Source organism: Panulirus ornatus, chromosome 18 (assembly GCF_036320965.1).
Source record: "Panulirus ornatus isolate Po-2019 chromosome 18, ASM3632096v1, whole genome shotgun sequence".
Classification (NCBI taxonomy): domain Eukaryota; kingdom Metazoa; phylum Arthropoda; class Malacostraca; order Decapoda; family Palinuridae; genus Panulirus; species Panulirus ornatus.
The window spans coordinates 31,729,408-31,756,955 of record NC_092241.1 but is presented as its reverse complement, the minus strand read 5'-3'; positions in this window follow the sequence as shown (position 1 = coordinate 31,756,955).

The window sequence follows — 27,548 nt, the reverse complement described above, 5'->3', positions numbered from 1 at the left end:
GGGGTGGATGAACAGCTGCGTTGACTGTGGACCGATTGCCGTAGCCAGGATTCGAACATATGTGCTCGACCCTGGGCGTCCCGTGTATGCGTCACGGTCAGGAAGGCTAACTACACCACTGGAGTCCACTAACATGAAAACATGAAGTAAAGGTGATTTTTGCTCCAATTTCTGGGATAATTGGAATCTCATGGATCTGGTGTTTTTCATGACTACGTGATTTTATGTTATACTCCTTAACGTCAGCGTTAAGACTGCTCGTAATGGATGGCTTTAATAAAAACACAAAATCTCTGATAACTGCCGACACGATAACCGAGGTACAAATTTGACTTTATATAAAGCAAATATGCGTTCAGTATTTACTAGTTAACGACTTGATATCAAATTTTACGGGGAATAAAAACGCTGACACATGGTGGACCTATTCTTTAAAAAAAAAAACGGTTTCTTCTTTATAAGCTGAGCGTTCTTTTACAGAGCTTTGATGTATGTATATATATATATATATATATATATATATATATATATATATATATATATATATATATATATATTCTTTTCTTTCGTACTATTCGCCATTTCCCGCATTAGCGAGGTAGCGTTATCAACAGAGGACTGGGCCTTAGAGGGAATATCCTCACCTGGCCCCCTTCTCTGTTCCTTCTTTTGGAAAATTAAAAAAAAAACGAGGGGAGGATTTCCAGCCACCCGCTCCCTTCCCTTTTAGTCGCCTTCTACGACACGCAGGGAATACGTGGGAAGTATTCTTTCTCCCCTATCCCCATATATATATATATATATATATATATATATATATATATATATATATATATATATATATATATATATATGTGTGTGTGTGTGTGTGTGTGTGTGTGTGTGGTTGTACCGAAATATACTTAACGACATTAGCTTGAGGGTGAGAGGATATCACAGCTTGAATATACAGGAGGGCGGAAGGCATGCAAGGGTTAGAACGAATTGGGAAAAAATGTAATTTACAGGGGACGACGTGGTGTCCAGAGTATTTGAAACGGTCGATGAAAATCTAGGAAAGGTCTGTGGGACCTTGTTGCAGACCCAGAGCTCTAGTTTCGATGTATCAAACATGACACCTCGGTAGTGGATGTGAGCATCTGTTCCTGGTCCTCCCTAGCTAACGCGGGCAATGGAGAATATGTATGAAAGAAAAGACACGAAAAATAGTATATAAATATATATATGTGTATGTATATATACATATATATATATATATATATATATATATATATATATATATATATATATATATATATATATATACAGCGTTAGTAAGGATGGCGAAAAGTGTCCCTGCTGGTCATATCAGTGTTCCAGGCAGGTTGGATAGCAAAGTAACAGGAGGTCCTGAGAACCCTCCCACCCGCACCAACTGACAACCCTTACCATACTTGCAGTAACGAGTCAGCTTCAGCTGCTGCGTCTTGACTCCTGGACGTGCCGCTCCAACCACTACCTTTCATTCATTACGACAGCTCTACGTCGGCGGAGTGGTGACGTGGTGCCCCATGATGAGACTGGACTGTACGGGCGTGGTTGGTGTATACCTGGTGAATAGCTAGTTCGTATGTCCATAAATACTATAACTAGACATGGTGAGTAAAATGTGTAGTAAGTTAGCCGTGGAGGACAGTGGGTCATGGTGGACTGCGGCAGTATTATGCTAGCGAAGTGATCATACATCACACTCCAGTCTGGATCTTCAGTGCTTATAGAAGTCACCTCAGTTACATTCTGACATGGTACTCTTCAGACTCGTAGTTTCGTAATCTTTACCACGGACGAAGCTGCGTGTTCTCACACTAACGGCATCAGCGGATGCTTGGAGAACGCTGAGATGGCTGCATGAGTGCCATCTCACCACGCCAGCAGAGATAAACTCAAGTGTTGACTGAAGAAGTACCAAACCACTTGATTTCGTTAGACATTCACAGTACAATTATTCTCTCCTTTTATATTACCTTTTTTTTTTGTCCTTTACAGACGTTATCACTTTAGTATGAAACACTACATACCAAGTTATCGTTAAAACAGTACAAATGTTATCTTTCACAAACATTACTAATAGTAATCGTATCTTCTAGATCAATGGAATACTTAGTTTTTACTTGTAAAGCAACTACAATAAACATGTTTTCCATTAGTAAGCTGCTTGAGGCGACTTTTGCAGATTCGTTCTTGAGTTCACTTCCGTGGCAGCAAAAGACTTCAGCATTTGTTCTGGTCAGGTTCGCGAGGCGCGGTACAATGCTCTCGATCATCTGATTAACCCCAAACGAGCGTAGAGGCAATGCATCGAGTCAGTTGGTCTGATTAGGTCCAGCGCACTCCCGTGTCTCTCTCATCACACCCAGGGTCGAGCTCGGTTCCCTCTAAAATGTAAAACGCATGATGGTGAAGACTGTATCTTTACGCACGATGAACCCACTGGCCTTACACCAGCATACCTGAACTTCAGGTCATCATGCAGCGTAGCCATTTAATTAGTTCTCTCTCTCTCTACAGCATGACCGTCACAAAAGCCTCTGCCGTGTGGGTCCTTCAGCGTTGTCAGTGGTAGAGTGCTTTGCGCCTAACTTATGAGATGTATTCAGAATTAAGAGAGGGCCAGGAATGTCTCTATGTTTAATCCCATCCGCAAATACTAGTTCATACCAGTGGCTAACTGCTAGAATGAGGTTTACCAGATGTAACTAGAGAGTCTCTTAGCCAAAAACAATGTAGTTCATTCTTTTCCAACACATCACTGTCGTTTGCCAGCCATTAGATCCTATCCATATTACACTAAAATTCTGTACTGTGAGTACTATAAACATTATATTCCTTTCCTTTTCTAAGATGATCGCTTACACGATCAGCCTTATCTACATTTACTGTAATATCCCTCCACAAGTTTTTGAGAATACCTCTTGAACTACTTCACTGTGCTATGTACGTTGTCCCCGTATTTCTCTACATGGCATCCTATCATACTAGGTAATACTGACACCTATGCGTTCGTATCTTTGATAAAGGAGTATAAAAACGTATTTTTTTTTCTAGGACATTCCTGATAAAGACTTTCTCAAACATGACCCATATACTGAGCAAAAATTATCGGTTGCTAACTGTCTGACTTGCAGGACTAGTATATAAAGTATATTCTCAGTCACCAACAAATACTTACACGTTTATCAACATGCCACAACGTCAGGCATATATATATATATATATATATATATATATATATATATATATATATATATATATATATATATATATATATATATATTTTTATTTTTTTATTATACTTTGTCGCTGTCTCCCGCGTTTGCGAGGTAGCGCAAGGAAACAGACGAAAGAAATGGCCCAACCCCCCCCCCCCCATACACATGTATATACATACGTCCACACACGCAAATATACATACCTACACAGCTTTCCATGGTTTACCCCAGACGCTTCACATGCCCTGCTTCAATCCACTGACAGCACGTCAACCCCGGTATACCACATCGCTCCAGTTCACTCTATTCCTTGCCCTCCTTTCACCCTCCTGCATGCTCAGGCCCCGATCACACAAAATCTTTTTCACTCCATCTTTCCACCTCCAATCTGGTCTCCCTCTTCTCCTTGTTCCCTCCACCTCCGACACATATATCCTCTTGGTCAATCTTTCCTCACTCATCCTCTCCATGTGCCCAAACCACTTCAAAACACCCTCTTCTGCTCTCTCAACCACGCTCTTTTTATTTCCACACATCTCTCTTACCCTTACGTTACTCACTCGATCAAACCACCTCACACCACACATTGTCCTCAAACATCTCATTTCCAGCACATCCATCCTCCTGCGCACAACTCTATCCATAGCCCACGCCTCGCAACCATACAACATTGTTGGAACCACTATTCCTTCAAACATACCCATTTTTGCTTTCCGAGATAATGTTCTCGACTTCCACACATTCTTCAAGGCCCCCAGGATTTTCGCCCCCTCCCCCACCCTATGATCCACTTCCGCTTCCATGGTTCCATCCGCTGCCAGATCCACTCCCAGATATCTAAAACACTTACTTCCTCCAGTTTTTCTCCATTCAAACTCACCTCCCAATTGACTTGACCCTCAACCCTACTGTACCTAATAACCTTGCTCTTATTCACATTTACTCTTAACTTTCTTCTTCCACACACTTTTCAAAACTCAGTCACCAGCTTCTGCAGTTTCTCACATGAATCAGCCACCAGCGCTGTATCATCAGCGAACAACAACTGACTCACTTCCCAAGCTCTCTCATCCCCAACAGACTTCATACTTGCCCCTCTTTCCAAAACTCTTGCATTTACCTCCCTAACAACCCCATCCATAAACAAATTAAACAATCATGGAGACATCACACACCCCTGCCGCAAACCTACATTCACTGAGAACCAATCACTTTCCTCTCTTCCTACACGTACACATGCCTTACATCCTCGATAAAAACTTTTCACTGCTTCTAACAACTTTCCTCCCACACCATATATTCTTAATACCTTCCACAGAGCATCTCTATCAACTCTATCATATGCCTTCTCCAGATCCATAAATGCTACATACAAATCCATTTGCTTTTCTAAGTATTTCTCACATACATTCTTCAAAGCAAACACCTGATCCACACATCCTCTACCACTTCTGAAACCACACTGCTCTTCCCCAATCTGATGCTCTGTACATGCCTTCACCCTCTCAATCAATACCCTCCCATATAATTTACCAGGAATACTCAACAAACTTATACCTCTGTAATTTGAGCACTCACTCTTATCCCCTTTGCCTTTGTACAATGGCACTATGCACGCATTCCGCCAATCCTCAGGCACCTCACCATGAGTCATACATACATTAAATAACCTTACCAACCAGTCAACAATACAGTCACCCCCTTTTTTAATAAATTCCACTGCAATACCATCCAAACCTGCTGCCTTGCCGGCTTTCATCTTCCGCAAAGCTTTCACTACCTCTTCTCTGTTTACCAAATCATTTTCCCTAACCCTCTCACTTTGCACACCACCTCGACCAAAACACCCTATATCTGCCACTCTATCATCAAACACATTCAACAAACCTTCAAAATACTCACTCCATCTCCTTCTCACATCACCACTACTTGTTATCACCTCCCCACTTGCGCCCTTCACCGAAGTTCCCATTTGCTCCCTTGTCTTACGCACTTTATTTACCTCCTTCCAGAACATCTTTTTATTCTCCCTAAAATTTAATGATACTCTCTCACCCCAACTCTCATTTGCCCTTTTTTTCACCTCTTCCACCTTTCTCTTGACCTCCTGTCTCTTTCTTTTATACATCTCCCACTCAATTGCATTTTTTCCCTGCAAAAATCGTCCAAATGCCTCTCTCTTCTCTTTCACTAATACTCTTACTTCTTCATCCCACCACTCACTACCCTTTCTAATCAACGCACCTCCCACTCTTCTCATGCCACAAGCATCTTTTGCGCAATCCATCACTGATTCCCTAAATACATCCCATTCCTCCCCCACTCCCCTTACTTCCATTGTTCTCACCTTTTTCCATTCTGTGCTCAGAATATATATATATATATATATATATATATATATATATAGGTATGTGTAGGTATGTATATTTGCGTGTGTGGACGTGTGTATGTACATGTGTATGGGGGGGGTTGGGCCATTTCTTTCGTCTGTTTCCTTGCGCTACCTCGCAAACGCGGGAGACAGCGACAAAGTATAAAAAAAAAAAAAAAAAAATATATATATATATATATATATATATATATATATATATATATATATATATATATATATATATATATATATATACATATATATATATGATACAAAAAAATATGAAAAGAACTAACACCAGCGTGGCCTCAACGGGGGTACAAAACAACGAGAAGTCTGACGCAGGGAGACACTATGTGCATCAGTCACAGAAACTGACAAAGGTCGATCTCAGGAGCATTAGCAAAGGCGGACACCAACGGCGTTATTCTGCACGGTGTGTGCATCACAGGCGCTGGTGAAGTACGGTAACACAACGGAGAGTCCTGGCACAGGGAAACACTGCCGATGATATTATTCTCTTCGGTGTATCAAAGGGACTAGTGAAGTAATGTCAGACACATATTTCCTCTTCCCAGTTTAAACACTTACATGTATATATAGAATGACACACACACACACACACACACACACACACACACACACACACACACACACACACACACACACACACACACACACACACATGCATACATACAAATAGTGTACCAAAAATGGACTGATACTATCATCAACGTCAATAATCGAGTGTATTTCATCAACATATCAGTATCACCTTCAGACAGGACCTTGTGGCAAGCCTACATTACAAACCTGCCTGATGAAAGCACCAGCGCACTACTTCAACCGAGCACTTGTATGACTGAGAGGAAGAACAACTGGCAGTATTGCTAAGCAAACAGATTCTACTGGGAGAGAGTATTTTACACGAGTGGCTACCGCCCATCTCTCTAACCCTCTCATGATCAACCTGTGTGTGTACGGTTTTTGCAGTGTGGTGGCGTCATTAGCAGGGGAGTAGGAGGGAGCGTGACCTGTCTTGTATATGGTGTGCCGTTGGTCGTCTAACCTCAGATGTTCGCATGTGAAATGTGCCACCGCTTTCTCCATCTGGTTCTTGATTCCTCCGGTGCGAAACCTCACAGGTTTTTGGATAAGCTCGTCAGTGCTGTGATAATATATTTAGGAAATGTGCATCTCACTGGAATATGTCTTTTCAGAATATTCGTCCGGCTGGGGAGGGTAGCAGACTCTGTCACTGCTTCATCTGCAGTGCTGCTGAACGCTTCATTTCTCTACGTGAGTTGTTATGCAAAACCTCACTGCTACGTATGTGTTCGAACCCAAAGCTTCATTTCTTCTGATGTAAAGCATTTGACAGCGTGTTCACTGGTACCGTTATTACCGTCGGTCTCGGTTATCAAATCATTGGGCTTTCTTTCACTCCATCCATTGCGTAGTTTTGGACAGTAGCATTAATCTAGTTATATCGTTTGAAGTTCGGTATTCAATCAACATGCTCTCTCTCTCTCTCTCTCTCTCTCTCTCTCTCTCTCTCTCTCTCTCTCTCTCTCTCTCTCTCTCTCCCCACCTGCTTGGATGCGGTGTAAAACATGCCTACCCTCCGGTGCACATTTACAGGCCCCGCCCTTTAGAACTCAATTAACAAACACCTCGTTACGTGCATGACGGATGACCAGTTCACAATTATCCAGCGCTTCCCGGGCATAATTAGATTTTGTAATGGCTGTTATTAGAATGGATTTGATGAGCATGACTTCTGTTTACACGACAATGCACAATGTTTACGATGAGGCTGAAATTTTTGTCTAAAAATCCAACAAACTGAGCATTGGCAACTTTTGACAATGTGTGTGGAATAGTTTTACCGAGCTGGTTGACCAAACGAGCATATATGTATGTATGGTGATTCAATGGTCAGCCTGTTACACCTACATCTAGATATATGCAGACAATAATAATAATGGTAATAACAACAATAATGATAATAATAATGATAATATCAATCATATCAGTAATAATAATGATACTACTACTACTACTACTACTACTACTACTACTACTACTACTACTACTACTACTACTACTACTACTACTACTACTACTACTACTACTGCTGCTACTACTACTACTACTACTACTACTACTAATAATAATAATAATAATAATAATAATAATGATAATAATAATGATAATAACAATAATAATAACAACAACTGTAATAAGTTACTTTCGCACCTGTTTGTGATCGTGGTCAGACACACACACAATCGTGGATAAGCAACCTGATGATTCAAACAGAAACACCAACAAACATTACATGTAGCTAAAGAGGCACAGATAATGTCAGTCTTAACTTGAAACATTTATCAGGTCTGTTCCACAGCGTATCTGTGTTGTTGCTGGCGACTACACCAGTCGTTGTTGAATCATTCTATTATATTAACATTTCTGGTGAGGGAAAAAAAATACTTTGCCACACTGGAAGTGAAACGCTTGCCCACGGAGTTGTATCCGTTAACGCGAGTGAAAGCAGACAAATCAGAAAATTCTAACCTAGAGGAACATCTTGAATCAGGATTATCAGAGACTATGATAATTTTTGACACCTGCGTTAAAACACCTCCTAACCTTCTCTTGTCTACACATTACACGCACGACGCGTCTGACAGGCTCTCAGGAGTTTTGTTTGTCAGTCTGGTAATCATCTTGGTTGCTCGCCGCTGTATTCTTTCTATTATTTTCTATCTCTTTTTTTTTCTAAGTAGAGTGAGAGTTAATTTTCTAGACGTATTCTAATGCCTTTCAATCCAAAATTTTGTTCCCCTACTTATGGCTCTTAAAATTTTGATGTCAGTTTCCCTGCGTTCTTGCACCAATTACTTGGTTTTGAGGCCATTAAAGATCGGCACCTATTACACGATTTTGGGGCCATCAAAGATTATCATGCCTTAATGTTTTTTTTTCTCATTTAGCGTTTGAAGCTCAATATAATTCATAAGGCAGGTTACCTTCTTTTTCTACAGATGATTAAAATTCTTTCGCCTTTTAATTTGTCTTCGTTAGTTTCAAGCAGAAGTATAGCTCAATTTCTGCCGTAATTTTTTTCCCCGAGACTTATCATGCTTTGCGAAATTTTGATGTTTTATAACACAAGCCATTATCGATGTCATTAATATATATGAGGACGAGAACCGGCCCTGATCCCTGTGGCATACCACTTGTTACGTCCAACCATTGAGGAAGAGAACCGGCCGTGATCCCTGTGGCATACCACTTGTTACGTCCAACCATTGAGGAAGAGAACCGGCCCTGATCCCTGTGGCATACCACTTGTTACGTCCAGCCATTCTGAGCTTTTGGTACTCGCAACATAGAAAGAATCTTTTCTCTAATGATCAAGTATTATCAATAATCATTAACAAGATTACAAGGACCTTTATAGGTACCATTATGGCAATATTGAAAAAAATAGGTAAACGTGACTGAAATTCATATGAATTGAACGATCGCGAATTCTTAACCGTATCGCCAAAAGAGAACTTGAGACAAGCAGACGGATATTGAGCTTGTAGGATTACGACGAAATAGTTTAAACTGTCGGTAGCCTGGAAGACATTGACCCTAATGTTACAGGCCTTTAATTCCCACTGATGAATTCACGCCACATATAATCGTGGCATGCTTGTACAAACCTTGAGGTCTGCACCTGAGTCTAACTGTCAAATTCAACACCACCTTCCTAAACCTTCCGTCTGATGTGTTAGACTTGGTTGTATTCCTCATGAATGCCAGAGCGGACTCCCGCATTTTCATATTCGCACCTGTAGCACTCACACAGGGCGCCATGCTCGCGGAGACTTAGGTCAGTAAACTGAGATTTTAATCGAGTTTCCCCGACGGTGTGGAGAATTGATGCACTCGCGCGAGCCACACGCTCTACCAGATACCACGGTGAAAAGAAGTCCAGGCTTGAGGTCCAAGCTTTACATGAGAACTACTGCCCTTGTGGCCCCAGTCAAAATGTTTTAATGAACACTGAAAAACTCGAGTATGCATATAAAATTCTCTCTCTCTCTCTCTCTCTCTCTCTCTCTCTCTCTCTCTCTCTCTCTCTCTCTCTCTCTCTCTCTCTCTCTCTCTCTCTCTCTCTCTCTCTCTCTCTATATATATATATATATATATATATATATATATATATATATATATATATATATATATACGAACAAAGTGCATATGAACGCGCATCTTCATAGAACATACAAACCTCCAACAGCCAGGATCGAACTCATTTTCTCTTTATTCCGGTAATGGCTATGCACACTTATATGTTAGCTTTAAGGGATCTACTTTTAAAAAATACCAACTCTGATCGTACTTTCATATTCAAGACACCAAACGACGACAGGCTATCAAGCGAAATCATTCTATCAATTAACAACTTCCTATAAGCTTAGAAGAATGATCAACTCCCCTGCCGATCATATCTCACGACACTGAAGCTTAATATCGCTAGAAGAAGCTTCGTATTGATTAATGACGTCGTTCCAACGAAACCTCATTTAGTCGACTACATTCTTCACTGGTCGGCTTCACATTCTTTGCCAGTAAATAACCGATTATTTAGGAACTTGAGAGATTAACGTAATAATTTCAGTCTTGGACCATTTCCCCACCAGCTAACAGTTGTTTCTGATATACGAGAAAGCAAAAACGTTTTCGTCGGTAACGTTTTAAGAAATCAAAGTGGAATGTATAAATCTTAAGTTGGAAGAACAATGAAAATGCTATCTATAATGTGAGTAAAACTGATGATCCATGTGGATCTATTCATTAGAATTAGCCTAAAAGGGAACAGAATAATCTCCATAAAACAAAACGGAATTTCAAACACAACAGCGACGACCACAAGAAACGGAAAACGTCCTTCAGTTGTGCTTGTCGTCAGTCATCCCGTGCTGGCTGAGGGCAGTCGCTGCTGCTGCTGCTGCCCAGGCTCGTGTGGCGGATTAGACACGGGCTTTACTGAGTGCGTCAGCCGGCCTCGCCCTCCCGCAACTGTTTTATGTATTACTAATTGTTGAGTTGGATTCCTGGTGTCCGAGGGAGGCTGTAGATATAACATATTGAGCTCAAGGAGTTCCTACTTTTGCAGGAAGTAGTGAAGTTGTTCAGTATTAGAGGACGCCTTTCTGATGAAATCTATGGCTTCATAAACGTTATTTATTACTCAGGGAGTTCTGATGGTTTTATCATGGAAAAAAATTAGTTAGCTATTCCTCACTCAGATTCTCTATCTAAAAGCCATTGGAGCTGCTTCTTCAAGATGTTTCATAGCTTCTCTCCAACTACTGTTTTTTTTTTTTTTTTTCTGGGGAATCCGAAATTTTCGCAAAATGTTTGAAACACTACTGGGGAAGATCAAAGACAAAATGATTTACCGTCGAGTGTCGTGCTGGTCATTTGCTAAAATGAAATAACTCACTCGACTCACCTTAGGATCTGCAGAACTGTGAGGGTGGGAGTGCTGTCTGGGTGTGGTACATTTCTGAGGGATGCGCATGCTGTGTACATAAGTATGTCCAGTAAGTAGACAAGTCTTAAGTGTGGGCATATTATACGGCTAATTCCGAGGGCGGATTAATCATGATGTTCATATCGTACAACTAGGCATTTCATAACAGTGGGTAGGACGTGAGAGTGATTGTGTTGTGGGTCTAGGCGGTTGTGAGGGTAGATCTATATGTATGAATGAACCGGAATATTTGCGGTGTGCATGCCAGGAGGTCACAATGACAACCGCTCACTTCATTCGTTGCAACCCCTCCCACCACTATACAGGACTGCTACGTTTTTCCGTGTGACGCAGACGCCAGAAGGAGCTCAAGGAAGCAGCAAGTAAGCAAGTCAACAACTGCATCCTACTGTAACTGTAGGAGTGTAGGACCGGTGTGATGATTTGTAAAGGAAAGGGACCTCTTGCGCTGACCTGCCCTGCTTTCACCAGGTGTGGTGTGTCCTTCAGTCCCCAGAAGCTACACGAGAACCCCATCCCGCCTGCAGTTCATACAGCGGTTGTCATCTCTGAATGACACACATTTTCGAATGGTTTTAAGGTTTAACCCTAAGTGGTTCGCTCAAGAAAAGAGGGATCTATTGTGAAAAAAGCGAGGGAAAGTCAGTATTTATGAATATGTGTAGATTTCATATGTTAGATTTATATGAACTCAGTTTTGTAATATACTCAATTTTTGTCATTCTTGTCCTGTTGACATCAAAGGATATTGCATTCGTATGTTTATAAGCCTGTATGTGGTATCCCTACTTTAAATGTTCAAATTTCATTAGGCTGATACATCCAAAATATATTTCATTTATTTAGAAGTGCTCTAATCGCCCTCAGAAAGGAATCAAAAACTGATCGTAAACCGTAGGTTGTATGACAAATGCAACTGAGATCATTGGACCTTAACAGTACCCTACTATGACTTTAAGAAAAAACATCATGACAATATTAGACTTCCTAACCCAAGGAATTATGTCCTCCAATCTTAGATGTGAAAAGTTCAAGGGCCTATGAATGATTTTAGATGTTATATCATGAAAGACAGAAGACATGAATGTTGAAAGTTATAAGTGCCTTTTTCGTTTACTCTCATCCTACGCGACTTCTCAGAACAGACTTATTGTCACCACTTCTTTTACACTTACTTCATGTCCCCTCTTCTTCAATCCATAAAAAGTAATGACAGTATGAGACTGAGGTGAGGAAGTAAGTGCAGTCTCACTGAGAGAGTAGTCCATTAGGGTGTGCGGAAATGGTTCGGGCATATGGAGAGGATGAGCGAAGAAAGGCGAAGATAGTGTATGGAATGATGGGAACAAAGGGAAGAGGGAGATTGGGACGATGAAGGGATAAACTGAAGAAAACACTGGAGTTTAGGGATGAGAGAGAGAGAGAGAGAGAGAGAGAGAGAGAGAGAGAGAGAGAGAGAGAGAGAGAGAGAGAGAGAGAGAGAGAGAGAGAGAGAGAGAGAGAGAGATGCTTTGGATAGTAAAATGGACTAATGTGGAATATAAGGGCTGACGTACTGTCAGTGGCCTTACCCAGGGTATATACGATGCATTCACATCCGACCATGGAGTGGTCTGTGGGGACTTTGCTGTGGATGCTTGGCTCTGATTTCGGTATCACATTAGACAAACAGAAAATGGATGTATACAAGTGAGTCCATTGGACGTTTTTTTTCTGATAACATACTTATGAGGCAGGAAGGGCAATTTAATTACCGGGCCTGGCCTTCGCTATCATCCGTTGAACTACAGTAAATGATAGCACACCCTACACTATTTATCCATAAGGTCAAAAATCTTACAAAGATTTTACCTAAAGACTCAGGCAATGGTAGGTGAGTCAGAACGCATAAACGCCAGAGATATACAACCCTGGTGCCAGTTACTCCTCATATAAGGAAGCTCCTCACTTTCTTGCCATCGAATTTGCTCCTTCAGGTCAACTAAGCAAATAAGGTCTGAATGCTCTCATAAATCCAGGAGAGCTAAAGTAAACATCCCGGTCGTTGAATTATGTGGGCAGGGTGCTCAAGGACGGTAGGCGAAGAAGCCCACTCACTCGCAATAAGCCCCCTGTCACTCTCGTGCTTTGCTTTGCGAGGCTGACCTCCTAAATATAGCCATACTCACTTCACATAACACACTGCCACTTGCATTCTTATTTTCTAAACCGTAACCCGACTGCATAAGTACCATCAAAACAGAAACGCCAAAGATACCTTACACCTCGATTACGATGGCTTAGGTAGATGAGTAAAAAGTGCCTTAGTTATGTGAGTACGATTGAACTGGTCGGTGAGTACGATGTAAGAGTCACGAAAAACTTTTCATGACAAAAGTAATTCAAAGACAGAGTTCTTTGACCAAAATATGAAGCGCATTTAAGCGATATATGTGCACCTGGGTGCATAAACGTCACTCAAAATGGAAAACATTCTTTCAATTTGACGGAAAAAAAATACATAATATTTTTCCGTCAATAAAATGGGATATTATTCCTTTCGAACGGCAGTGTTTAACACTCCTAGGTGCACATACGTTACACGCACCTCAAGTATTGGCCAAAGGACTCTGTGATCTTCAAACTAGTTTTAAGTAGTAGGGTACGTAATCGCTATATTTCGCTAGTATCTTCATTCCTAGACAGACACTAGATTAGAATCCTTTCTACATTCACTATTTACACACAGTTATATACTAGCGGTAATGGTTCAATGCATGCAACAGTTTCCTGCCTGTAAGAACTTCACATACACTGACACGAGCAACTGCATGTCCAACTCGACACAATTATCCGTACTTCGTTACCTGGTTCTAACCCTCTCGTCAATCTAACCTTACATCTTCATTCACTATTACTGCTTCCCTCATGTATTACCTCTCATATCCTCATACACTGGGAGCTAATATGGAAGACCAACGCGCAGATAAAAGATGCTTTTAATTTTATCATTTACGGCACACATTCGCGCAATTTTGAGAACTAACTTCTTCATTAATGAACTTCCACTTACTCATCCATATGTCAACATTTCCCCACCCATATGCCGTCAATCTCCCATTCACCAGTTTTTATCCCCTAATTTACCCACCATATCACTCCATTGGCTACCTGATCCATAAACACACTTTCGCATCCATCATTCCTCTTCCTTCATCCATAGCACTCACTCTCTCATCCATCCGTCCTCATATCCTCATTCGTAACTCTTACTCCACCATCTGTGAGTTCTCATTACTTTCAACAATCCATAAGACCCTTACCAATCAACTCTAACACCCTTATCCACCAGTTTTCTTTACCCATGAGTCCTCCCCTCTACACTCATATACACCCTCATCAGTAATCCTCAGATAATCCCCTTTATCATCAGCCAAACATGAAGTCGTCATTTACTGGGCCTATTCTGACATAGTGGAAGATCTATCGCTTTCACGTTCTTTCTAGCACACGTAATCTCATATTTACCCTCGTTTTTCCTATCTTCCTAACCTTTTCCACAAATAATTCTCATAGACCGTCTATTTTTGTGAGGAGAGGCAATGTCTCTCAATCTATCAATCAATTTTCTTTAAGCCTCTAGTTCTCTTGTTCTATAACTATCGCATGGAAGTGACTGTTACGGCACCTAACGATAAGAATGAAAGTTATAATCACAGTTATCGTTATAATCATAAACGTACACACTAATGTTCATATCTGGACCAGCTTCTCCACCAAATGGACCAAAAATACACTAAATTTCCGTGCTCGAACACCTCAGTCTCGTAACATTATAAAGAGGGCTTAACTTATTGCTCTGAATAGAAATAATCCGACCACTCCTTTGTTAAGATTGAGAGGGCAAGATGCCCCAAAAGGCAGGTAGAATTAAATTTCTCCTGCTGCAGTGAGAAAGGATATCTCCCTGAGGGAATAGTACTGCTTTGGCTATGTTCTGTCTTTCTTTTTCTCTACACAAAGCACTTTCTTTTACCTTAGTTCATGACGCACAAAAACCTTACTCATTCTATTTAGATCTTTTAAAATGCTTTTATGGGATCAAAGATCAAGCAGACCAAAATCCCTAAGTTTTAGGCTGCTGTTCCTTATAGCCTATGCCACCTGAGGGGAAACACTGCAGACAAACACCTAACCACAATCCCCATACCATTCACAGGGTGAATATGTGCTTTGGGACACTTCTATTACATAAAGGTGAGAGTGTATTAAAGGGCATATCACTATTGGTTTTTGGTCACTTTCTCCCCATATCTAAGCCAGTGTTTATGAATTGTGGGGACACAGGTGTCATTTTCCATGTTCCATCGTACACGTTCCTCAAATTTGTGTTCTGATAAATTTAGGCTAGGGGGGGGGGGGTGATAGGTCACCAAAACAGCATAACGTTTTTACTTTCTCATTACTTATCATTATTTCAACCGATGTTAAAAAAAAGATCAGCATGAAGATGTGTCTCTACATCATGTACTGTTGATATCAAATCCGATATCAGATCAATCTTAGCCTAATTTAGACATTAGATAGTTGTTTCTTAGATTTTCAAGGACTCAGAAACAAATATTGCATATACATATACCTTCCTATGATGCCTATAATGCATTAGATTTATTTGAGATTTAGGCCATTTCTACTACAGTATTCTGGCACAAAGATATCTAAGGTGTAATTCAGGAAATCATACAGCATTGCTTTGCGAATGCTGTCCTGTCCATTTTTTTTTTTCTGTTATCATATCCTCCTCTTTATCTTACCAACAATCAAGACTTTGTGAAATCCTTAATTTGAAGAACAACTGACTTGAAAATTGGTCTACCCAAGGCTACCATGGGGCTAAAGTGCAGTTATAAAACACACGTCAAAAACAATACATATTCTCGATGGTTATTCCCGAGTCTCAACTAGTCAAAGGCACATGATGAATTGGTTATTTGAGCCATTGTAATTTGAGCCACTTCTAATACTCTTTATAGATCAATGGTCGCTTGAAAGACACTTTTCTTGCCTCATTTCCCACTAACGTTCATGGGATGGTCAGTGTTCTTATCAACCCTTAATGACTGAACCTTATAAATGAAGGAAATGGTGAAACAGCCCGGGATCTCAACCCTCTGAAGACTTAGGAGACGATCCCGTAGCCTCTGCTCCCACCAGGTACGTTCACAATCCACGGGATTACAGTTTTCTTCAGCTGGAATACTAATAAGGGAGGATCGGACCTCGGACGAGGTGAGGCTGCGGATTACGAGACGGCAAGTTGGCGGACTTTCACCTTAGCCCTCGTTAGTACTGTATTCACCCTCGCTTAAACCCTCCTTCACTCGAGAATGATTTGATGGACAGTGTTCTGATTTTCTAGGTGAACGAAGGTTAGGTTGCAGAGGGAGGGAGAGAGAGAGGCGCGACGGTCACTGGGTATTATGTAAGGCGTTTGACCAAGTATGGATAGCGGGGGTAGAGCGATGACGGGGTAGAGCAGTTGCATTTGTCGCGCTGAAATTAGGGTCTGACGAAGTGAAATGTAAGTGGCAGAGAATGGTCAGGGAAGAGGAAGAGGAAGAGGACAGATGAGACGAGGGGAAGTGACGATAGAGGAAGTGAGCTGATAAGAATAGGCAAATAGGTAGACTAGAGAGACAGAGAGGAGAAAGAGGAAAGAATATGGGGAAGTAAACGGAAGACAACAATGGAAGGGGGGATAATGGAAGATGAGGAGGGGAGGGTTGAGATGATGGAAGAGAAATGTAGAGGTGGTTGTACGATATACGATAGGAGGGGATAAATTTGAGACTGGAAGGAAGGGTGAAGTGAAGAAAGGGGTGCGGAAGGATGAAGGGAAGAGAAAGAAAGAAAAATAGGGAATAGATAGATGATTTTGACCAGTATAAAAGTCGACATACAGGGGCCAGCAAGAGAAATGTGAGAGTGAGACGGAGAGAAAATAGTGGGAAGAAGATGGAGAAAGTTAACAGAAACAGAATGAGTGAATCAAGGAGGAGTCAGGAGGATAAATTACGGGTAATGAGTGGGGAGAGTAAAGCTGGATGAGCACAGCAATGAAAAAGGTGAAGGTAGTCGAAAGCTGAGCAAAAGAAGTGGAGCAAGTTCGTTAAGGAGATAAATGGACCTTTGTGGATCAATTCATGGGCCATGGTTTAATGAAGATGGGCTTAACCCCTACAGGTCAGGTGAAACGCACATTCACTTATCCAAAGTTTGGAGGATGATTAATCGAACGAGAAATGGAAAAAGTTAATTAAGAAAATACGGAAGTAATGATCATGAGAACAGTTGTAATAGCATAAATGATAAAGCATGATAAACAAAAAGGTAGTAGTAACGAGGAAAACAATGAAGATAATTGGGTTTGGCAATCTCTTTTTACTAACAATGATAATGAAGTTGATGATGATGATGATGATGATGAAACATCCGGGCAGATAGTCAGGAGGAGAATAATGAACAGATTATAGGAAAGTAAGCGTATCCACTGACACTCTTGCTAACTGGCGCACACCAGAGCCTAGCACAGACTGTATACGGCAAGACAAATGAGATATATATATGTTCTTGCGTTGCATTGCAACAACACGCACCAGGGTCTCCCTGACGTTACCATGCAGGAAGGACATATAATAAACTCTTAATTAAAAGGAGACAGAAGACTTCCTTCCTCAGGAATGGAAGTGAAGCGTGTAACAGCTGAGGGCCACATGCATAGTGAGGGCACAAGTGGTCTTAGAATTACCTTTAACAGGTAAAAAAAGTGTGTTCAAAATCTGTTTGGTTAGGAGGGACGGGGTGTAGCATGACGTTGACGGGGTTAATGACCCCCAGCACCTGATACTCTAAAGCCTAAACAACCAACCAACTAAACCGATATACAGGCTCGAAAGCTATGAGGATATCATAATTACCTGTTTGAAAATATGTAGAAATACAGGATCAACGGGAGACAAGTATAAGGAGAGGGACGAAGAACAGGGGCCTGCAGTGACCAGAGGATAGAAAGAATGTCTTCTGTTCACAGTGGAAAAATGAAGCGTCTCACTCACGCAGGTGGGAGAGGAGGGACTGCCACACTTCGAAGGGGAGGGAAACAGGAAGATAAAATAACACAGAGCAAGAATGTACCGACGAGCATCTGGTCCTATTACCTGCCGCCTACAGCTAGAACGAGCGTGTCACATTGTTGGTGCCTTGGTGAACATAAACCTACCTAGTCTACATCACAGTCGTAAGTTAGGCCTAGGTCGATCAGTGCGTAACAAAGACCTGGGAAGGTCGAGCAGTGCGTAACAAAGACCTGGGAAGGTCGAGCAGTGCGTAACAAAGACCTGGGAATGTCGAGCAGTGCGTAACAAAGACCTGGGAAGGTCGAGCAGTGCGTAACAAAGACCTGGGAAGGTCGAGCAGTGCGTAACAAAGACCTGGGAAGGTCGAGCAGTGCGTAACAAAGACCTGGGAAGGTCGAGCAGTGCGTAACAAAGACCTGGGAATGTCGAGCAGTGCGTAACAAAGACCTGGGAAGGTTTATTGGATTATTAGAAATATGAGGCGCCCGTACTTCTCTCTTGCCGAGTGCTAACAAAGAGACTGGCTCACTGAGGATACTGGATGGGTTGCTTGACGAATGATAGTACTCAGACTCATACTGCAATCATTGCTTGTGATTATTGTTTGCATATTACGAAAAGGGAGTTTTTTCACTCATGTTAACCTGTCTCTTAACTTGGTACTTATGCGTCATGTCTTTACTCCTATGTGTGTATGTACACAAAACACACACACACACACACACACACACACACACACACACACACACAACACACACTCTAAGCCAGGCACCTATTTATCAACTAGCCCAAAGTTATGATGAACGGCTGGACTGGGGGTAAAGCCGATTGCCGCACCCAGGATTTGAATCCATGCAGACTTGCTTCCGGTGTGGGCCCTTACTACTCGTGGTCAATAACGCTTATCACTACACCGGTGAGGCCCGTGTGTGTGTGTGTGTGTGTGTGTGTGTGTGTGTGTGTGTGTGTGTGTGCGGGCGGGCGCGCGCGCGAACGCGAGCGCTCTTCCTTATATATTATTCTTTCACTTCTCTCTCTCTCTCTCTCTCTCTCTCTCTCTCTCTCTCTCTCTCTCTCTCTCTCTCTCTCTCTCTCTCTCTCAGCCTTCCTCATACTCTAATATCAAATCTTCTATAAACACACAAAATTAGAAATTCTACTGCTTATAAAGGAAGTGGAACTCCAGTAACAGTGCGTCTAACTTCCTGGTGCTGCACCGTGCACGAATAGATTGTGTGTGCTGTTTGTCAGACGAGAGAGAGAGAGAGAGAGAGAGAGAGAGAGAGAGAGAGAGAGAGAGAGAGAGAGAGAGAGAGAGAGAGAGAGAGAGAGAGAGAGAGAGAGAATAATCATCCTCTGACAGCCAGACGCTGGAAGGTGTGTTAGGGAACCTACATCCTACCAGGAATAACGAAGCGGCAACACCTCCATAAAGAACAGGTGCTGAGGAGGGAGGTCTTCCACTGACCCGTAAGGCGGCCGACGCTACCGGACATATACGGAACCTCAGAGGAGTTGGAGCTAATGAATCACCGTGGTGGCACGAGGAACACGGAGCCAGCTGGTGTATGCAAAGCCGTGAAAGGTACAGAATCGCAGACATACACGTAACCAGAGAGGATACGGATCCAACAAAACATGCAGGGTGTCATGAGGGTATGGAGCCACCAGGCACGCTTGGAGACACAACAAGTAAGCACATATACACAGCCTTGGAGCACACATAGCCAACACGTTTACCCGAAGCTACGTATTACTTGAACCCAGTATGCGTATTCATTCTGAGGCGGACAAAGATCTGCAGGTATACAGTAGGCTGTGGTAAGCATTAACTCAGTGGCAAACATTACCAGAAAGATGTGTACTCAAGAGCGCATTTGTGGACCAGAGAGAGCATGGAGCCAGTTACTATACATCAAATCAAGGGGGAAACATAGTCAACAAACATGCACTGCCTTGATGGGGTATGGTTCTACAATACGTGCACAGAGTCATAATGTGTCTAACAGGAGTCTCTCCAGACAAGGAAGTCGTGAAACGTGCAGTCAAGCGAGAACACGGAGTCAACGATAATACATGAGACCGCTGACGGGTGCCAATCTCTATACAGAGGGCATGGGATCGGCGGAAACATGCAGAGCCATGAATGATAACCAGGAGGCAAACACTGAGCTACAGAGCGAACAAACATACACGGAGGTTATGAATTCGTGGTTCATTCACAATGATGATACGGTGACCACGGTCGTATGAATCCCCCCTCAGTCAGAGGTCTCTGATCCTACCAGATCGAATAACTTCCTTTGTTCTGTCTGATATGATTTGTCATGATGGGCTCATAACGTTCTCATTAATCTGAACATTTTCTGTAAAGCATCTTGAAATGATTCTTTTACTTTTAATCACCACATATCTGACCATTTCAATAACGTGTACTCAAAGTGACTGTCTTTCTAAGACTTTTAAGTGAATTTTATGACTCCTAAATTCAATGGTAGTTGGGGTCTGATAGGTACGCCCAGGGTATTAAGAATAATCAGAAGACGCTCACAATGTTCACCTCCCGTCTCAGCATCTGTACCAGTGCAGCCAATCAAGATAAATGCAGTTGATAACCAAGATGTTACTCATTAAAGCAACGTGGCTCATTTGCATCATATTAAAACAGCCAAGCTCTTCATTTGCGTTTCATTTACGTATCGTTCTTCGGCCTACCTCTCCAAAAGGGGGTAAGGTTAAAAAAATCACCGATCCATACCTCCTCCTCAGACTGCATCACCCATTCTAAGAATACAGAACTGTATTTGATTTTTACTGGAGTTATCGTTGTCACACATAATATGATATTAAATACTAGATTCATCTGATCTGCACACAACGGTGTAAGCGGGATCTTGAGATTTTAGAAGAAATTACGTAAATCTACGATCTTGTGCATCAGCTTTTTGGAGCAGAACTCGTAGCTTCTATGTTGAACACTTCATAAGCCTTTGTGGTATGATAAAATGAAACGGGGCAACATCCTCTTATTGCCTCTTCGTTATATGCATACAATATACTATTGTCTGACGGAATTTAACTGATGTGCATCTCTCGTTCTCCTTACTTGTCAGATGGACTCATTTGCCAGTGACTTTTGAAAAAAATTCATTCGAAACTTTCTTGCGATGATATGGTGTGACATGATTATTGTTTCATGTCGAGTGTTAGTAAGAACAGCATCTGGAACGCACATCTCATATTTCATGTATATATTTACATCATAGAAAACCGTATTCGTCAGAAGCAAACTCAGGGGTGAAGTGCTCCAGAAACTTACTTTGTTCTCAGGAACATCAGAATTAGACCAATGTCTAACTCCTACTGACTGAATTAGAGAAAGAGCTGGATGGAATGGCTCGAGCCGGTCTGACTGTTAATGCAGGATGAGGATACTGATAGTGAATGCAAATAAAAGTAAGACGTTACTTTAAGAGAAGGACGGGAGATCAGACTGTATGATCAGCTTCACGGTTAGGAGCTGTAAGCTGTGGATGAGGATACATACTGTGAGAAAATATTAACAAGAAAGACAGTGGGAAAACAGAAGTTCAAAGTAGTGTTGTGTAAGGGAGAAAAAAATAACTAAGGGAAAGGTAGGGTGAATGGGAAAATTTTTTAGCACAGCGTGAAGAAGCTTGCTCGAAGAAGTACTTGTCCCGACGTTTATGTGTGGTTGGGAAACCTACACGTATATAGGTTAAGACAGGTAAAAATTAAGAGTAGTTGAAGGGGATAAATTGCACAATATAGCATAAGAAGAAGGAAGACAGTTCAACTGAAGAATGAAGATATCCGGCGGTTTCGTGGCATGAAGCAGTCATTAGAAATGTGGGTGGATGAAAGTCTCTTAGAAAGGAGTGGTTTTAAGGAACGTATAACGCGCATAAACACCCACATGCCGGGATTCTTCACAAAGTAAAATGCGCATGTGCAGCAAAATGTCATAATCAAAGATGCTGCAAGATACACAGTCGAGAGACTGCATGTCCAAGAAGTTCCAAGAACGGTTTGATGGTGGTGGTGGAAATCGTTAAAGCTTTTGGAATCAAATTTCAGGTGCCATCTCCAGCAAAGCTCCCACAGCAGTGAGTGAGTGCACCAATGCCTTTGGAATATACCTTTCAAATTGATCTGACCGCATAGGGAAATCTGGATGGGCATTATCATTATCATTCCTGACTGCTTGAATAAGAAGAGCAAAAAGAGAGGATAAGGCACGCATGCAGGTTGAAGTCCATGATATGTTCCAAGTTATTTGTGGCACACTCGAGACACTAACAACCAAACCATCTGGTGTAAAGTGTGGTGCAAGGATAGCTGCTACATCAAGCTGAACCTAAAATGTTGGTTTGATTTTTATCTTTATTTTTTTTCATGAAAGCAGCTTCTTCCTCTGTTTCCTCAACTGGAGTATTGCGCAGGCGAGCAAGGAGGTTCTCAAAAATCATCGCTACTGAATCTAGTCAGCCGTCAGATGCACTAGTCTGTGACGATGTAAGTCATGTACATCTGAAAGCATAAAAAGAATTTAAAGTATGAGAGTACAAATTCCTGGATCTTATGGCAGGTAAGATATATTCACGCATCAGACCACACTATGTATGTGACTTTTGAAATATCAGATATGAGACACAAGGGAATGTGATTTACGGTCTTTCATCTACAAGACTTTGGTACTTCGGTTGACAAAAGAAGACTGACGACGCAGAAGAGAAATTGAGAATAGGAATATTTGTGGTTGACTCGTTTAACATCGAGGATATTTTTTTTCTATTTCTTTTCTTTTTTCGTGATTTGGAAGTCTCTTTAGAGGGCTTCAGTTTCTAGGTGTCAGTGCCTTCATCTTCTTGTGTTCTAGTATCGTGGGCTTCAAGTACCTCTGACTTGTAATGCCTTATTTTTGTGGTGCCTTGGTCATGCAGTACCCTAGTCTGCAAGCGCACTCGGTACTGCAGTGCCACGGTGAGGCAGTGACTTTGGTTAACAATCTCTCTGTCTTACGGTGCGGCAGTGACTTTGGTTAACAATGTCTCTATCTTGCGGTATCTTAATATTACAGTGTTCCAGAGTTGCAAAGCTTTTTGTAATGTAATACCTCAATACTGTAATATATTTGTCTTCCGATGACATAGTCTTTTCGCATCAGGACACTGCAGCCACTGCAGTGTTTCGGTGTTTAATCTTTTCCTCAGTCAGTTCAGTGACAACATTGATGTGAATAAGCTTGCTCAAAGATCATCATTTGACACACTTAAGTAAATGGAAGTGGGAGAGCGAATGGGTAATGACAGACCGACAAATGAAGAGGGAGCATTTCAAATGAACTGCATAAAGGGCTAAAACTGAAAGCAGGCGCTCCTGTCTAACTCAATCTAGCTGGAAGACGAGCAGGTAGCTGAGATGTCTTATATAAAGGATTAAATACGAATATCAAGTAATGAAAGTTTTTATAAGGCGCTGATGTGCTCGCTTATGATACAGACTGCAAAGGGTGGATGTAAGGACATATGAAGAAGTTTAAAGAGACGCAGGAAGAGAGAATAGAGGAAAAGGTACGGGAAGAGAGAGAGGTAGAGGGAAAAATATGATTTCGGAAAAAGAAAACAGATCAGAAGATGGTTTGGATATCTCGTGAGCAAAGGTTAGAGGGAACTCACGACAAGGAGCTTATAGTGACGAGGTGAAAGGTTAAGATGAATGAAGAGGATAAGCGTCAGTACATGAATAACGACGAAGAGAGCACTAAGGGGGGGGGGGGGAAATAAAAAGGAGTGCTGTTTTAGTTAGATATGTTCAAAGTCTACAAGAAACACCAAGCTTTGATACATCTTTGCTACGTGCTGAATAAAGAACAGGTTCACAGATTATATCCAAGTCTACCGACTTACACTAAGGAAATTATAAGGTAACTCAGACATGAGCAAAATGCCAAAGCTTCTCTCCTCTCAAGTTTCCCTGGTTCGTGGCATGTTAGACGGTCATTACTTAATCCTTCCTTTCATCACCTCTCATCTTCGTCTAAGTGTTCGTCCTCCTCATCAGGTTCTTCTGAGCTATGTGGCAGCCAGTTAATTAGCAGATAACGCAGACCCGTCATTCGCTACCCCCATCAAACCTTCATGTGTGTGTGTGTGTGTGTGTGTGTGTGTGTGTGTGTGTGTGTGTGTGTGTGTGTGTGTGTATTAGTACAATCTTGATACTGTCCCTTAAAAAATATATGTTTTCTGCCTCGTTTAGGCAATCATTCGTTTGCTTATGTGTCTAGTGTTCATCTGACAACGAACTAACCACAAAAGACTTTCTCTATTAAGATGAACGTCATACCATTCACAAGTCAGAAGAAAATAAATACATCATTGTGGGAACTTATGAATGTTAAGTAACTTATACATTACCACTTGAAGGTTGAAGGCTGCCCATCACTTAACAACAGAGAATATAACACGCCAGTTACTGTCAGTTTCTGAGCTATGATTATGACTGAATCTTATACCAAAGCAACCGAAATGATTCGTCATTCTGAGTAACTTCCCAGTGTTCGGAGAACCAGTTCGAGTGCTGCGTCAATCATATGAGATAGACGACGATCCCTTAAACCTCTCTCATCATCAACAACATGTGGAGAACAGGGACGGGCCCTCCCAACAACCACCATGATCATACGTGAAAACCAGATAATCTTGAGTTTACGGAAATTCTGACATTTCTTTTGATGCCGAGATTATGCTCCTAAAAATCTCCAAAACCAAAGAAAGACATTTACAATTTTCTATTGTGGTTTTCATTGCTGATTCGAGAAGGGGAACCCTTGATTTTACTTTTGTTTCTGTTTTGATTACGTTGAAACATATTAACTCAAGAAGAATTAATCGTATTTTACGTGTCTTTTTTCATGCATATTTTAACACGATACGATACGCCATTTGTAGAATGTTTACAGTCTATATTCAGTTGATGGAATGGGAGTAACTTTAAACCATGTTCGAGACTCCCATCAATAATCGCACGGTTACATATATTTTGCTGTGAATTCCATCTGTCACACAAACGGTACAGCACTGCATATGAGTACTGCGTGTCTTCGCTTACGCTTCTTTCTTAACACTTGCTCCTTGCACACATACCCACACGCTTGAACATACAAAAAAAAAAAAACACGTATTCACGTACCCACAAACACAAAAAGACTTACACTTACGTATGTGCACATATATACATAAATTCATCCACAAGAAATGTGTTTTTACTCTTGTGCGTCGGATGGCTATCCCATACGAAGGTACGGGATTGAAGCTTACTAAAGAAAGGAGTACAGGATATCAGGTACAAAATATTCACGACAAGATTTTACCAAAAGGGGCTAGCGCGTAGCGCTCAACGCAGGAAAGTTTAGGATTACGAAAAACAAGTCATTTGAGTTACATGTTGCCATGTGTTATGCTTGAGACGGAGAGATTGCATTTTGTAGACTGAATGCCAGCAGCCCACGTATGGATGAGGTAGAGAGATATGACAGCTACGTGGGCCAATGCGGTGACACTTGACAGCCAGTGCGGTGCTGGCTCAGTGCAGAGCCGTCAATTGCCCTCCCGATTCCCATCTTGGTAGTACCAGTAATAGACCTCCCTCGTTGGTGGCTGCCTATCACCTGCTACATACCGAGGAATGAAAGAGAAGACAAACAATAGAGGAAGATAATTCCAGAGTTTTACTGCTCCTCGAGGAAAGAAGGTGGCATTAGCATAAAGGTCAATCCTAGAGTGGTGGTCACCACAAAGAAGCTATGGGAATTAGCAACCACACGCATGCCTCAGGCCCACGCCTTACTGGTAGGGGAACATGCAGGCAGCTCACGACAGAAGTGGGTAAAACAATTCCTACTGAAAACGGAGAGGGCAGCAATATCATGGTGTGCAGAAAGGGGCTCTCGGAGAGAGATTACGAGTAGAGAATTAATAAGAGTGAAGGAGGCTTTAAAGATGGCGGAAGGGAGAGGAATAGGTCGAACGTTAGAAGAGAGAGAAGAGTCTCCTTTCTTAGGGATGGGCTGCACAAGGTCATGCTTCCAAGAAGGAAAAGCGTAGGTTTTTATTGACATGAGATGGACATGCAAGAATTGAATCAAGCTCGGACACAATCTACCTTAGGAATACACCTTCTCCTCTTGGAGCTAGGGAAATGCTCGAGAGACCAAATAAGTTCCTCTCTGTTCAGCCGCACCAATTTTCATCCTTTTCTTTCCCCCAGTAGGCTCAGACGCATGCGTCTCAGCCACATATTTCCTACTTTGTTGTCCGCACAACCTTCCGTATAAATGCGGATGTGGTTTCAGAGTACTCTGGGCCTGGAGGTGAGACGGCGGGAGTGGCGAAAATACCCGAACGTGGCAATCTGTGTTCATTTCCCAAGGTAACAATCTAGAAAATGGTCTCTCGTGTTTACCGAACAGTCGCAGCGATGATGAGCGGGGTAGTCTCGTGTTGTACGTCAGCCACTTTACCTTAGGTATCTCGTTACTTTGAGGAACAACTGAAAAACTGAATGCCCATCACTGTGTCTGTGGCCTATATCTATCGTTTCGTGTGCCTCTCATCTGGTTTAATAGCTTGATTCTTAGTTCGTATGACCACTATTTCCCTAACCATTTTTTTTTTTTTGTTATTACTATAATCCAAGAATCCTGCGTGACAAGCGACTAGCCTGTAGCCAACCCACGTTAGCTTCAAGGGTACAACCGTAGCCTTATTCTAAAACTTGGACGAGCCGTCACGAAGGAACAGACACGCATGACTGGCAAGGTTTAATATTTTTCCCAAAGGCCACTTAAGTTAACCCTAAATAACCAGAAAATTAGGTTTAATCATCATGAATCTTTCAACACCACTCGAACCTGGCCTGGAACCCTCAAAAATTCTTCAGGAAAATGAAATTTTCGGTGTATGTCAAGCATAGCTCAAAGTATCCTGAGTTGTTCCTTGCAACTTATTAATGATTTCCTTCAAAAAAGATGTCAACTGCTCTAGGTAAGAGGTTATGCCTGTATACAAACGTCATATATACCAGACTGACCGTACGTAAAGTTGGAGGGTTAAAAGCTTAGTATATTCATTATCATATAGTATCTACAAGACACAATAATCGGCATTTTTTCTAAACTTGTTTGTCAAACAGACAAGTGAATGGTCATGCACACATGGATGAGTGCGTATGTACGG